At 41.7% G+C, this 16,135-nt stretch overlaps 1 protein-coding gene across 1 annotated transcript in view; it reads right to left on the minus strand.

Moving 5' to 3' along the window:
* The window catches only part of GTDC1 (glycosyltransferase like domain containing 1), a 288,481-nt gene extending 272,876 nt beyond the window's left edge, over nucleotides 1–15,605 (minus strand). The window contains exon 1 of the mRNA XM_081935119.1: nucleotides 15,586–15,605. The gene's annotated coding sequence lies outside the window, so the exon portion shown is untranslated. The remainder of the gene's footprint in view (nucleotides 1–15,585) is intronic.
* Between the last annotated feature and the right edge of the window lie 530 nt (nucleotides 15,606–16,135).

Genomic DNA, 16,135 nt, shown 5'->3' on the forward strand with positions numbered 1-16,135 from the left:
TTTTCATTTCCAACCATTTGTAATGTGTTATATCTGTCAGCTATCTTACTTCTGAAAGTGTTGTGCAGAGGTTTAAAAATATTTGTGCAATCTCATGCATGCTATGAGGGCTGACATAAGCACTGTTACACACAAAGAAGGGTGGGAGGACTTGCATTATTGCAATATTACAAATACTGTCTTCCTGTACCATTTAAATTTTTCCTTACAACTTTGTTGCTAGTGATGATTTATTTATTGTACTTAAGAACCACCCATCTCTGTCACAGAAGGACTCTTGGCATGAACTTGGCATGCAGACAGTTAGGATGTAAGCAGCAAGGCAAGCAGTTTTTAAATGTGATGTCAGTTTCCCCAACCTTGTGCCCTGCTCATATACTGGAAGTACAGTTCACAGAATCCACAACCAGCATTTCAACCACACTAGTTTCCATTTGAATGTGTTTCTTTTCTTTAAAGGCAGTTGGGTTTGGGACAATTACTTTGTTAAGGAATATCTCTTTCAAAAGGCAACAAAGCTGAAGCATTTTTATAACACATAGACCAATCTACACATAATTTATTAAATAGGTAGATGATTATCTTTATGGTCACCGATAGCCAACTGCGATTGTTCATGTTTTAATTAAAACGATTTACCAATTTTATGTCATTTGTTTATGTATTGGTGCATTTGAGTCTATGTTGACTCCTGAAGAGAGCAGCAGTTTTTAGAAGTGGTTTTAGAAGTGGCTTCATAGGGTTGAGAAAGAGTGACTGGCCCAAGCTCATCGAGTTGGCTCCATGCCAACAGTGGGAGCAGAACTCACAGTATCCCAGTTTCTAGCCTGCTGCCTTAACTGCTACACTTGATTGCTTGTCATGTGCAAATAATAATAATAATAATAATAATGTCAAAGCAATTAAAAAACAGTTTTTTTGTTTCCAGTGTTTACTTCTGGTTTCTAGAAAAAAAAAGTCCATTGTAGACAATGGATCTGCTTAATGACCGCCATAGAAAAGGTCGTAAAATCAGGCACAGTCATTTAACAGCTGGCATAATTTATGACTGTAATTCCCAGTCATATTTCAGTTACAGTTGTAAGTCAATAGCTGCCTGTAAGAAGCTAGGATATTCTTGGATATATGATTGCAGCTACTCTTGCCCTGCCTAAAACCACAGAACCCTACCTGTTCCCTCCTAAATATAAGTGGACTTAATTTTAGCCCATTATTGGATTAGCCTTGGCGTTTCATTTTGCTATTAACTATAAAATTTATTTATTTATTTATTTTATCAGACTTATTAGTCGCCCCCTCTCCCCACAGGGACTCGGGGCGACGTACACAAGCAACGGTCTACGGACTACAAAGGAGGAGGTAAAAATAAATAAATACAATAATCAGGGAAGTTAAAACCCCAATAAGAATAAAAGTTTAAAAGCTAACATTGACAATTAAAATTAACCAAGGGGTGGAACAGTTGTCGAGATTATGCCAGGCCGGCTAGCCGAAACAGGTGGGTCTTCAGTTTACTGCGGAAGGAGCGGAGATCGGTTGTTGTCCTGATGTCTGGGGGGAGGTCGTTCCAAAGGGTGGGACCCGCCACAGAGAAGGACCTGCTCCTGGGCACCGCCCTCTGACAGTCTCTAGAGGGCGGCACCCGGAGAAGGCCCTCTCTGTGTGAGCGAATGGGCCGCAGGGATGTATGGGGCAGGACACGATCCCGCAGATAACTAGGCCCTATGCCATGGAGCGCTTTAAAGATGGTGACTAACACCTTGAAGCGCACCCGGTAGGCCACAGGAAGCCAGTGCAGCTCGCGCAGGAGAGGTGTTATATGGGAAACCTCGATCTCCCCATGATCACCCGCGCGGCTGCATTCTGGACCAACTGCAGTCTCCGGGTGCACCTCAAGGGGAGCCCCATGTAGAGAGCATTACAGTAGTCCAGACGAGACGTCACCAGTGCGTGAGTGACTGTGCGCAGGGCCCCCCGGTCCAAAAGGGGACGCAATTGGCGCACCAGGCGAACCTGGTGGAACGTCCCCCTCGCCACGGCTGCCACATGATCTTCTATAGTCAGCCGGGCATCAAGGAGGACGCCCAAATTGCGTGCCCGTTCCACCGGGGCTAATTGTTCATCCCCGATGGCCAGCGATGGAATGTGCTGGTTGTATCGGGGAGCCGGGAGCCACAGCCACTCTGTCTTGGAGGGGTTGAGCCTGAGCCTGTTGTCACCCATCCAGACCCGCACGGCTTCCAGACAACGGGACATCCCTTCGACGGCCTCGTTGGGGTGGTTTGGGGTGGAAATGTACAGCTGGGTATCATCAGCGTACAGGTGGTATCCCACCCCAAAACCACAGATGATCTCGCCCAGCGGTTTCATATATGTGTTGAACAGGAGAGGTGAGAGGATCGACCCCTGAGGGACCCCACAAGTAAGGGGCCTCGGGGTCGACCTCTGCTCCCCTGCCAACACACATTGCGTCCGGCCAGAGAGGTAGGAGCGGAACCACCGCAATACGGTGCCTCCGATCCCCAACCCCTCCAGACGGCGCAATAGGATACCATGGTCGATGGTATCGAAAGCCGCCGAGAGATCTAATAGGACAAGGATGGAGGAACAACCCCCATCCTTTGCCCTCCAGAGATCATCCACCAACGCGACCAAGGCTGTCTCAGTACTGTGACCGGGCCAGAAGCCGGACTGGCGCGGGTCTAGATAATCATCTTCCTCCAGGTGACATGGGAACTGTTGAGCCACCACACTCTCAACAACCTTCGCTAGAAAAGGAAGGTTGGAGACAGGACGATAATTTGCTAGCTCCTCTGGGTCCAGGGAAGGCTTCTTGAGCAGGGGTCTCACCACCGCCTCTTTCAAGAAATGCTTTATTCTTTCAGATAACTCAAAAATAAGTCACTGTTGAGTCCACTGGGGCTTTCTCCTTAGTTAACTTGGCATAGGACTGCAGCTGTAATTTAATATTTCTGAATGCATTTCATTCTATCCAGCTTTCCATCACTTTTTTGCTTTGACTATTTTTGATGAAGGGTCCAAGCAAAGGTGAGATGGAGGAGGAAAATGGGGCAATGAAAGGTTAGTATTGATCTGTAATATTTAATATCGGTACATTTTATTTCTGTGTTCATTGAGATTTTGGGCCTAAGCAGAGAAGATTCTGAACATCTAAGCTACTCCTAAAAAATATTTGCAAGACTATGCTAGGTTTTATGGAGAGATTGGGTATAACAACTGCACACTCATCATCATCTAATTGAAGTTTTGAACATTTTGAAATTTGGTTTTATTTCCACGAGATAGATTACAGATCTGTCCTAGAGGATCTCTGGCATTTTCATTTGTTCTTTTCAAAATGGTGACAAAATGTTCAAAATTACAAGAAATTTGAGGCTCCCCCTGCATATCCCATTGAACTTTAAAGTGTCAAACCACATTTTATCAGAGTATGTTATATGAGGCCTGTCTGTGGTTAGGTTAGAGACTGAGGCATAATCACAGTTAACCAGGGCTAAATACATTTGCAAACCTAGCAAGATGTTTTTTTAATCTAGAAAATAGTAATTCTTGAGTTTTCATATCCAAACTCAACACTGTGGAAGTCTTCCATCATGTCAGTCCATTCACACAAACCAATTTATAGAGATACCTATAGAGAGCTAAGTGTTACCTCTGTTCATGCTGACCCTGGAAAGTGATGAAACATACATACAAAGGATGCATGGGAAGCCAAGAGTTAAGACTGAACACTTGAAGAGAAATCGTAAATCATCCAGACTCATAGACATTAGGTGTAGTATTCATTGAATGGACCAACTGCCGTCTAATTGCTTTCGTGTTGTTTTTGTTCTTCTTATTTTGGGACTTATGCGCTGCTCCAATCAGAAACTGTTCTAAGAAAATAAGTAACGCCAGACAGTTTAAGAGCAGTGCTGACTCTTGGGGAAAAAGTGGACTCTATATATGCTTCATAACCTTTGTTCTCACTATCAGGAAATCTCTCCTTAGTTCTAGGTTGCTTCCCTCCTTGATTAGTTTCCACCCATTGTTTCTTGCCTTGCCTTCTGGTGCTTTGGAGAATAAGTTGACCCTCCTCTTCTTTGTGGCAGCCTCCTGTCATGTCACCCCAGTCCTTTTCACTAGACAAACATACCCAATTCATGCAACCGTTCTTCAAGTGTGTTAGCCTCCAGCCCCTATTCATCTTTGTTGCTCTTGTCTGCCCTCTTTCCAAAGTCTCAATATATTTTTTACATCGTGGCAACAAAAACGGGATGATTTTGTGATGAATATGTGGCCTTGGCTTCCCTCCAGGCAGTCAAACTCCTATAGATGATTCTTCTATGCACTGAGGTTATACTTATTTGAATAAAACTGTACGATAACTCTGATCAACTAAAGTCATATCAGTGATTATAATAAAAAATGACCGTTTTCATCCAAATTGTGCAATTGCGATAAAGCCCACTTCTGCACTCTGGATGTCATTTTGGGTCTTATAATCAAATTATTTGGCAAGTCAGTGGGGCTGCAATTCCAGAAACTTTCTTCTTGTAAGTTCCACCTCAGATGATCACATGATTTGGCCTATGTTTCCCCAAAAGTGTGTGTGTGTGTGTGTGTGTGTGTGCGCGCGCGCGCATTTGAAGATTTTATAAAGTCATATTTTTCTAAGAATGAATTTTCCTTTCCAAGTTATGCATGCGTATATCTTTTTGGTCAGCTTGCCAGCAGCCTTTTCAAGACTTTGTTGCAGACTGCCACGTTAAAAAAAATAAGATGTAAAATATGAGGAGAGGAAACAAGGATCAGGAACCATGTAAATGCTTGAAGAGCCAGCTTTAGGGAGGGTAGAGGAAAGAAAGGAAATGCAAAAATAAACAGAGTGAGGGCCATAAGGAATTGGAGTCATAAATAGAACTTAAACCGTACAAGTGAACCACAAAAGCTGTTTCCATCCCATCACAGGAGCCTTCCCTTTCAAGGTTACAAGAAACCTTGATCATTTTGGGGGCGGGGGGGGGGGGAGAGAGAGAATGTCTTCAATTGTGGTAAGCTTTAAAGCAGTGGTGCCAGCAAGGATCACCATTATTCCAACAGTCAGAAACAACAGCTGCTCTTTTATTTAAACCCGAAGCATTTTAAGAAAATATATCATTTTATAGATTGTCAGGAAATTGACAATCCATAAAAAGACTAATTTTAGAAAATCTAATTCCATGGAAGGCAATCTTTTTTGGAGCTGTTGGGTACAATTATAGTAGAAGGGTATCAAGATAAGTATTGCATGAAGGAATAGAAGCAGAGTCTTCAAAATGTCAGTGAGTGAAGTCCAGAGGTGGGTATTCAGCAGGTTCTGACCAGTTCTGGAGAACCGGTAGCGGAAATTTTGAGTAGTTCGGAGAACCGGTAGATACCATCTCTGACTGGCCCTGGCCCCATCTATTCTCTGTTTCCCGAGTCCCAGCTGATCAGGAGGAAATGGGGATTTTGAAGTAACCTCCCCCTGCCACACCCACCAAGCCATGCCTAGAGAACTGGTAGTAAAAAAAATTGAATCCCATCACTAGTGAAGTCTATTAGTAATACCAACCAAACTGTGGTTTGTCTGAGTAGAACAAGGGATATACACGTAGTCCTCGGCTTACATCCACAGTTGAGCCCAAAATTTTGTTGCTAAGCAAGACACTTTTTACTTGAATTTTGCCTCATTTTACAACCTTTCTTGCTGCAGTTGTTAAGTGAATCACTGCAGTTATTAAGTTAACTGCGGTTGTTAAGTGAATCTGGCTTCCCCGCTGACTTAGCTTGCCAGAAGGTCACAAAAGAATATCACATGATTCTGAGAGACATTGCAACTGTCATAAATACATGCCAGTTTCCAAGCTGCTGAATTTTGATCACATGACTACAGGGATGCTGCAATGATCATAAGTCACTTTCTTCAGTGCTGTTGTAACTTTGGAAGGTCACTAAATGAATGGTTTTAAGTTGAGAACTCCCTGCATATACGTTGAGGCCTTTCTGGTTTTCTTTGCTCCTACCACTGGTGGGTTCCGGATCCCGTTCCAACCGGTACAGTTGGAACAGACCCGGCATCATCCACATGGACGCGCACAGACATAGCGCGCACAGACATTTTACTGCTTCCACGAGCCTCTGCAACGCTCCACCTGCTCAGCGGAGGGTTGCAGAGGCGCTGTACGTACCATGCTCATGTGCGGAAGCGCCGAAGACTTAAAAGACTGGTAAGGAGCTCGGGCGCACGGGTGAGCCCTTTGGAGCACCTACCGCAACGGTATCCAGTGCTCCGGGCAGGCTCCGGTACGCCCATACCAGAGCGTACAACCTGCAACCCACCACTGGCTCCTACCTATCTATTATTCTTTGAATAACATTTAACAGAGTAGCAATCAAAAGCCTGACTGTTGCTGTATAAACTCCACCTTGAGATTCATAATCAGTTCTGCCCCACATTTGAAGAAGGACTCAAAAGAAATTTGAGCTGAGAATGGCCGCGAGAGTGACAATGAATTAAGTCCCACGAATATAGTTTGAAGGAGTTGGAATGTGTAGCCTTGAGAAAAATAGATTGCACAGAAATGATAGCGCTCTTCAAATATCTGTCACTGAAGTATGCAGCACATGGTATAATAAATTTAAGTTACAGAAAGTTGGAGGGGTGGGGGTTGCTTCCTGGCAATTAGACCATTTCAACAAGAAATCAGTTATCCAGTATTTCTCTTCACTGCAGTTGTTCAGGCAGAGACTATATTGCAGTTTGTCCGAGATGCTTTCATTTAGGTTCCTAGATTTAGAGGTTGAATTGACCATCTTTCAATTCTTCTCATTTCTGCATTGCCCTTTCCCATCCTCAGAATTACTAGACCCGTGGGTTCTTCTTCCCATTGGTGGCTGCTCCTGTCTTCCCCTCCATTATTTTTTTCTTTTATATCGTCAAGGAAAATCTGAATCTCTTGGACCAAACTTTGTAAGGTGCTCTGTTGTCCTTCCCTTGAGGCTTTGGAACTATTAATCTCAGTGTTGGTAACAAGAGGCAGCCCATGGATTATTTGTAAGAGGTGTAAGACACTTCAATGTTGAAAAAACAGAGGCAACGCTAGGAGAGCAATCAAGAGTCAGAAGGCCAAGTATGAAAATAATACCAGGGCATGGTATAAAGGTCAAGAGCTAGGCAACCAGGATACATCCATAACAACTACGTTCAGGCTAACTATTGACTCAACGTTGATTAGCTGGAAAGGAAAGATTTTTATGTTGTTGTTGTTTTTCAGAGCTACATCTAGCTCCAGCTATTGCTCATCAGAGACTGTAGTCTTAAGCAAGGCTTTAATTCTTACAAAGTCAATTACACACACGGAGAGGTGGGTTATCCCATGCATGACAGCCAATAAAGGAGAATATTTGTAGCTCAAGGTTGAAACGAGGATTCCTTGGTGCTCTCTGAGCTTGGTTGTTTTCTTGCAGACGTTTCATTACCCTAACTAGGTAACATCATCAGTGCTAGGGTTCAGACACGACAGCTCGCAGACTTGGTCCTGAGCTAGTTTATGAGGCTAAGCATATGTTGGCCTCCTTTTTAAAACAGCTTTTTACCCTGTCACATTTATTAACTTCATATTTGGATTTGCCTTCCTACAATTTCTAGCTTGAATTCCTCTATGACCTCAGATATGGGACTTTGAATCATGAGGATATTTGGTGCAGATCAAGGAACCTAGATCTCCATAATTCCAGGATAGATTTGAGGGGTTTTTTTTTAATTGCTCCTCTAGGACAGTGGTCCCCAACCTTTTTGGCACCATGGACCGGTTTCATGGAGAAAGGTTTTTCCACGGAGTGGAGGGGGTGTGGTTATGCATGCTGCCTGCATCCATGGTAGGGCTTTGCTTGTTTGCACTGCCTGATTGCTGGGATGCTGTGGATCAGCGCTGATCCATAGACCAGGGGTTGGGGATCCCTACTCTAGGATAAATGTATGGCTTTGTTTAAATCATGGCTGTCAAACTCAAGGTCCATAGGCTAGATTCAGCCTGCGAGATACTTAATTCTGTCTTGTGGGGCTGCCTGGGAAACAGTGAGGGATCAGCCCACTGTGCCTCTACCCTCCCATGTGCGGCCCTCCCGAGCTCCGTTTTCAGCTGCGATGACATCCTGCAACCTCTGCCAGCAAAAATGGAGCTCAGAAGGGCCGCACATGGCCCTTCCGAGCTCCATTTTTGCTGGCAGAGAGCTCAGGCCACCACAGACGCCCCCGACATGACCGACGCTGAGCTGGCTACACCTACCCTGGCCACGCCCACCCAGCCCCCCGAGGTCAAATGCAACCCTGATGCGGCCCTCATTGAAATGGAGCTTGACACCCCTGGCTTAAATGAAGACTTCTCCACAGGATGCATGGTACCTGCGTGGTAACCTTCTTGGTGACAATGTTGAATTGTCCTCATTTCTGATTTATAACCAATAACCATTTTTCAGATTCTAACAGTTCATTTGAGCAATATTTGGGGGGGAGGGGGGTGTCCAAAATTCTAAGAATTTCCCAAAGAACAAACATCTGGATATAACCAAGTATACTGAAATGAGCAGCGACATTAGCTGATTTTAAATTTTAAAAAAGGTGCAGTCTGTCAAATACCAGATGGTTGAAACTACTGCATATATGCACAGAGATATACGCATGAAATGTTGATACCACTTACTCAGAGTGATATTCAGAGAGGTCATGGTAAATGAAATACCTGAAACACAGGAAATTAAATTCTACAGTTCAACAAATACAGTTTGTGGATAGATAACTTCTAAGTTTTCCCACAGCACAATAAAAACAGTCAAGCAAATGTTAAGATGATTTGGGGTAACTAAACATTACCTCTGCAATTTGTCATTCTAGATAATTGGAATCAAATGGAAAGAAAGAGGAGATGGATAACAACAAAAATATCTACATAAATTTCCTCTTATACCATTAAAGCTTTCTATCAAAACACTGCTGTAGATTTAGACTTGGTCCCAAGCCAGTTTATGAGGCTAAGCACATATTAGCTTCCTTTTTAAGACAAATTTTTCCCCTGTCATATTTATTAACTTTATACTGGGATCATGTTTCCCTCTCCTTCCCATTAAAATAAGAAAGCTGAAATCTTACATTATGATCTACTTGATCTCAAAATCCAGGCTTCTGTCATTTCTCACTCAAAAGAATATAAGCAGAAAGAAATTTATTTGCTGTGTTCAATCTACATCCCTCCCAAATGCATCACATCCCTAAGGGCTCATTTATTTGGTCTGTGTTTCACATTTTTGCCAAGCAGATTTGATGATAAAGTCCATTCATTTGGGATTCCCATAGCTTCACCTAATGATTCATCATCTTCTATATAGTGGAATTAAGGTTTGACAGAAGTAGAATATGAATCAGAGGGTCAGCACAATTCACATTATATGACAGCTTTTCCTGAACTGGATTCATTGAAATGCATTGGGACTACAAATCCTGAAATTGTGGTTGCTGTCTTAAGTACCCAAAGCAAAAATAGGAGGTGGTGGAGTACAGTACTCCTTGACTTTTAACCATTAGTTTAATGACTGTTCAAAGTTACAATTGCACTGAAAAAAAGTGACTTGTGATTTTTTTTCACACTTATGATGATTGGAGCACCCCATGGTCACAAGACTCCCTCAAATTTCTATTTCTCTTTTTGCACTTCTATCTTCTCTTTTCTTGATCTTTTCTCTTTCAACCTTTTTCCTTCTCTGTTTAACTTTTTGTTTTTTGTTTTGTTTTTGAAAATCAGTATTTTAAAAATAAGAAGTGAGCATATATTTAATTGAAAGGACACTGGATCAAATTGCTGAATCATGGGTGCCCACAGGGTGGGAGGGTGTATGAAAACCTGCAAGATGGCAGAGCTTGGATTGCAGTGCCTTGCCTGCCACCCTGCAGATTTTAACACTTTTCCCTTTGCATGCATCTGCTTGGTGTTTTTGATTATTAATGAGTCAGATCAAAGTGCTGAATGAAATTCAGTTGCTTCTGAATCAATTTGGGCAACTTCTGTCCATGTGTAGAATTTTTTTTCCTGCATCAATTTGAAATCAGGTCTGATCAATTCTTCAGTTGGGCCAGTTACCCCCAGCCCACTTCTCCTCACAGGGTTGTTGTTGTGGGGAAAATTGGAGGAGGAAGGTGCCTTGAGTTGTTTGTGAAAATAATAAAGGCAGGAGATGGATGGAAGGATGGAAGGATGGATGAATGGATGGATAGATGATAGATACATAGATAGATAGATAGATAGATAGATAGATAGATAGATAGATAGATGATAGATAGATAGATAGATAGATGATAGATAGATAGATGATGATAGATAGATAGATAGATAGATAGATAGATAGAGATAGATAGATAGATAGATAGATAGATAGATAGATAGATAGATAGATAGATAGATGATGGATAGATGATAGATAGATGTTTTTAAGATTTCCTTTAAGAACCAAAACCCTCCTGAGTTGACCGGAAGTTCTCCAGCTGAACAGACGTTGGGGGGGGGGTGACCTCTCAAGAACCTCATATGAACCCTGTCTGACAAACTTATTCCAAGATCCGTTTTGGATCAGAACCCCCCTGGAGGGGAGGGGTGAAGAAGGGGCAGCATCTCATCAGACTCAGGGGGAGGCAAGAGATTTGCCCTCTCAATTGGAGGAGGTTCGGCAGCATGGTAACATGGCTGCACAAGAAGCTGGCTTCCAGCCAAAGCAACTGAATAGGAGTGTGAGGACAAGATGAAAGACCGATTAAATCAAAACTTGGAAAAGGCAAAGAATCTTGAGAGTACAAATAATATTAATAGACAGATCTTGATTTTGGCAAAAGGAAAGAAAGAAAGGGAAAATGGAGGGTTGAAACACTACCCCCCCCCAAAAAAAGCCATCTGTTTGAAACAATTCAGACAGAAAGGGAGAAAGCAGAGAAGTGACAAACCCACTCAAATACAAACTCTAAACTTGGTTTTGGATTTGAAATAGAAACCATTCATTCTGAGGTGATTTACTTCATCTGAATTTCTTCCAACTAATATAGTTAAGCAACTCCAATTAATGAGAGGTGGAATGCAACAAGGGAGAAAAATCAAGAAAAAAGCACTATTTTCTCACTGATAACTGATAACCTAATCTTACCTGTGTGGGAAGTTTTAATTAACCAACTGCCATAAATCAGAACTTGGAAAAGCAGGAGACGAGAAACATACCCGAGTTTGGCTGTATGCAAGTTTGTTCCAATTAATATATTTTGAGCAACTATAACCAACAAGAGGTGAAAGGTAGCAAGGGAAAAAATAATAACAAAATCAAGAACTGGGAAAATACGAAGGTTTTTTTTTTTTTTTATTCTGCAAAAGATCAAGATGGCTCCAGCTTCCCTTCCGTTTTCACATTAGTTGAATTAGCTAAATTTGAGGTGGTCCAGAACTTTGAAATAAGATCTGTATAACTAACTGCAATTTTGGAACTGGACATTAAGGAAGAACAAAAGACCAAGATGGCTCCCGGCGCTCTTCTCCACAGTGTCAGAATTCTGAACTCTAGAAGCAGGTATTTAAAGAAGGAGGGAAAGGAGAAGGAGAGAGAGAGATAATGAAGGGATAGAAATGGTGGGAAATAAAAGCAGACAAAAAACTCCATTATTCTTGGCAGTGGTATAGGGAAAATTGAAAAGGGGGGATATGTCCCAACAAAAGGAAATAAAAAGCAGACAAAAGATGTTTCGGAGGTTGACAGTGGCGTAAAGAAAACTGAAGAAGGAGGTTATGCCCCAACAAAGGGAAATATAAAATATTTATTTGATGGTGGCTTGGGGGAAATTGAAGAGGATGGACGTGTTAAAACAAAGAAAAGGGAGAAAACAGGAATAGAGAAGTTGGACAAAAGACTTACTTGGAAAAAATCAGACAACTAGAAATTGTTATATGGGAAAATATAAAGCTGAGATAAGGGATTTACTCCTAAATATGACAATAACATTGAGTTGCTAACTGATTGAATATGATAATGGAAAGATAATTAAATAAAAGTTAAAATATATGGAATATGGGCAAATATGAAACTGATATGGGGATTTGTAAAGCAGAGGTTTGTGATTTACTTTTATACATGGTAATTAAACTGAGTTGCTAATTGGTTGAATATGACAATAGAAGGACAATTAAGCACGGGTTAAATATACGAAACATGGACATATATAGAACTTCTAAGCTGATGAACAAAGTGAGATGTGTACTGCTTGTTATTCAATATAGTACATTAAGGGAATTGTAATGAACATTGAACAGTAAGGATTGCTATTTATAGACAATTAAAGGTAACCTAAACCAAGATGGAAAAATTGAGAGGGAACATGAAATATACTTACAAAGGGAAGCTATTGAGATTTAAAGACAGAATCACAAAGTGGGGGCCTGTAAAGATGCATAATTATATAAATATAATGATGAGAATAGCTGGGAATTGTAACCATGTCTACATCTCGGCCAAAATTAGGCAGGGGGCGGGGTGTTTAAAGGCACAATGACTATATATGTATACATTTTTTCTCTTTTTTTAAAAAAAGGAAGATATACGTTAAAATTAAATATGTATATTGAAAATGAATTATAAATACCACCAACATAAAATGGAGCTCGCTCAGAAGCTGAAATACACCAAGTACATGAGATGAAGAGTGTGAAGTAGAGGTAAGGGAAGGAGAGAGTGATAGGAGAGAGGGCGGGAGGGGGAGAAGAGGAGGAGAAGGAGAGAGGAAGGGGAGGTAAAGAAGAGAATGACTACAGAGGGAAGAAAAGAGGTAGGGAGGGGGAGGAGAGAGGCAGAAGAAAATGATGGATAAGGTACAAATATGGTGTATGGAGAGCAGAAGAGCCAATAATTGTTTTTGGGAGTTGATGGTAAGACGAATTGATGTAAATATTTAATAATACAATATGATATTGGCTATGTAACAGTATACATTAGGTTATATGTTATGAAAATGAAAACATAAAAAACTTTATATACAAAAAAAAAAAAGAACCAAAACCCTCCCATGGTAGTTTTTTCATAATGTAGGAAGTAAGCACCCACCCCTCGCCTAGGAAAATGAGATGTTTTAGGAAATATTAAAAGGGCAGAATATTTTCCCTAAAAGGGAGGCAGACACTCAGCCCCCCACCTTTGTCAATGGGCCATTAAGGCCTGAGTCAGTCTATTCTACATAACAAAGTTATACCTCCTTCAGGCAGAGCCATAATAGGAATCCCAAAGCCCTTTCATTACATCATTACCCAGCTACAGCTCAACCAAGCTTGGGACTCAAAAGACAGATAGCCTACAAAGTTAGCAAAGACCCCCACCCCCTGGGAGTCTGACTACCAATCAGAATACATTTCTTACACAGGAACAGTAAGCTCCAAGGCGGGGCCCAAGAGAGGGTATAAAACTCAGGCTCTGTCAGCATCTCTTCCCTTTTTTCCCTCTTCAAGGCCTTCCCCCCCCCCCGCCCCTGAATCTCAAACCATGTGGTTGTCCACCATCAATAAACCTTTCCAAGCAACTTCCATGAATCCAGTGTCTTTTTCCCCACTTGGAACTGAACCCGGATGGACATTTCTTCCAACAATAATTTTAAAAAATCAAACTATTAGAAAGCAACAATGAATAAATCCCACATAACAAAAAGTCTCTTTCCCCAAAGGCATTACATCTCAGAACTGCCTGAGACTTGGGATTCCGGACTGTGTGGCAAATGTTTTGTAAGAAACTCTCAGCTCTGAATGTACAACGGAGATGACAATGGTCTTCTTCATGTGTGCCAGAAATACATCTTTCTACTCTGGAACACTGCAGGAAAAAGTTGGAGCTATCATAAAGTGGTTTGCCCTGGTAAAGATTGCTTGATTTTATACGATATCCTCTTTCTGAGCTAATGCCAAATCTGCCCTCTGGCCGCTAAAGAATGGATGCGCCTTCCTGTATCTGGTTCTTTATTCCTGGCGTGGAAATTAATCTTTACTGTATGGCCTTGGGTTATGGAATATAAAATGGTCTTTCTTGGGCTATTCATAAACTCTTTTGATCATCTCCTTTCATCAAGAACTGCTGCAGTCTCTGACTTTCAGCTCAGGAGTGAAGAGCCTCTATCCTTCCAGATGTTACTAATTCTCAGCAAAATTCCTCTCTAGACAAGCTGGCTGGGAAATGTAGTTCAGCAGCCCATAGAGGAACACACAGGTTTCCTGCCCTCGCCTAGATGCTTCTAAATGAAACTTTTACTGTGATAATAGCCTGCCTTGACCTTTTGAAACTTCCCAAGTTTTTCCATGGCTGCTTCTGTCTTTTTTCTCTCTCCCTACCGCCCCCCTTCCGCATTAAGGAAATATCTCTCTCCCTGCTTCCTGTTACTTTCAAGAAAAGACTGCTAACTTGCCAGTACTAAAAGCAATTAAGGGGCCTTTCCATTTCTTCTGATTATCTACCTGTGTAACTCTGGAATTTGTATTTAACACTCAGACCACAGAAGGAGGAGGCTGGGTGTAGGGAGGACATCTTTTTGAGGGCTTTTTTTTCTTAAGAATAAGCCATTTTTTGTTCTTTAAAAAAATATCAAATTTATACAATGGTAAAAGTGGCATTTCCTCTACTGTATGAAATTCTCTCTACTGCAGCCTCCTTTTTTGAACATCAATCCAGTTGTGACCAGTTTTCATTGACATAATAGGATGAAGACCACACAAGACATGCTTTGTTTATAATAGATATCGTGGCTATGGTTTTAAAAAAAGCTTCCCAATAATAAATACTCTGCTAACATCAGTGATGGGAATGGGTGGGAGTACAGGTTTATTCTGGACGTAATTAAGGACATATGCCTTCATCTTCTACACCCAACATAGGGATTCAAGCTTTCCTTTCAAAATGGAAAGGATTCCCTTTTCAGGAGAGATTTGGACTTCTAGAATTACAGCAGGTTAGACTTCAAATGCAGTTGTGTGCTTTGAACCTATCGGTGAGGAGTACTCCTACTCAAAGACCAAGCTTGAATATCGTGGTGGAGTTACTCTTGGTGAAAGTAAGATTTCAGTCTACAAGTCCCTCCCTTTTGGCTTCCTGCAGTAAAATGGCCTGATTTGAGAGCCTCAATTCCTCTGATCTCATAGAAGTTTAGATCAGCTAGAGGCTGAGATGTCGACCAGAAGGTGGCATGATGGGGTTAGTCATTTGCTAGAGTTGCTACCAATCTAGTAGTTCCAAAGCATGCAAATGCGAGTAGATAAATGGGTACCACTTCAGTAGAAAGATAACAGTATTCCTTGCACCTTGGCATATAGTCATGCTGGCCACATGGCCATGAAAGTATTGTCCAACAATGCTGGTTCCTTTGGCTAAGAAATGGAAATGAGCACCATTCCTTAGAATCGGAAATGACTGGACAGAGAAAACCTTCACGTTTTAGAGACTAAATAGAATGTGAATTTGAAGCCCATGGGATTTCTCTGCAGGTGGTAATGTTGATGATAACATTACCTCATTTACAGCAAAACACCAATCATGGTTGCATGGCTTCTTGTGGGTGCAGTTCAGTGAAACCATTACCAACCCCATTATTAAGAAATGATAGGCTGTGCTCACAGCTTCTTCGATTGGGAAGGCTGCTGCAACCAGCCAAAAAGCTTAGAAATCCAGTCCTGCTTGGCTTATCTCATTCTGGTAGATTGAAAGGGAGCCAGAGAGAGCTAACTGCCTTTCTTGTTGTCCTCTCTCAAGAGGACTCCAGCCAACTTGATCATTCTCAACTGCCCCTTTAATAGGACCTGAGCAGTCGAGGGGGATTTCCTGGCCGAGTCATCAAACTGCAGGCAAATGCTTTTGGTCTACGTCCAAGCTGTTTTATGTGGAGTGGGGGGGGGGGGAGCATATTCAATGTCAGCACAGTGTAATTTGTTTTGGTGGCAGCTCCCTGCATTCACCTAGCTGAATAATAGGCTCTGTACCTAGTGGGTTTTTCAAAATTAAATTACTCTCCCCCTTTTTTTTGCTTGTTTCTGCTAATTGTTCTTCTTCGACCACCTTCCAC

This window comes from Natrix helvetica (assembly GCF_964273705.1).
Source record: "Natrix helvetica genome assembly, chromosome: 1".
NCBI classification, from domain to species: domain Eukaryota; kingdom Metazoa; phylum Chordata; class Lepidosauria; order Squamata; family Natricidae; genus Natrix; species Natrix helvetica.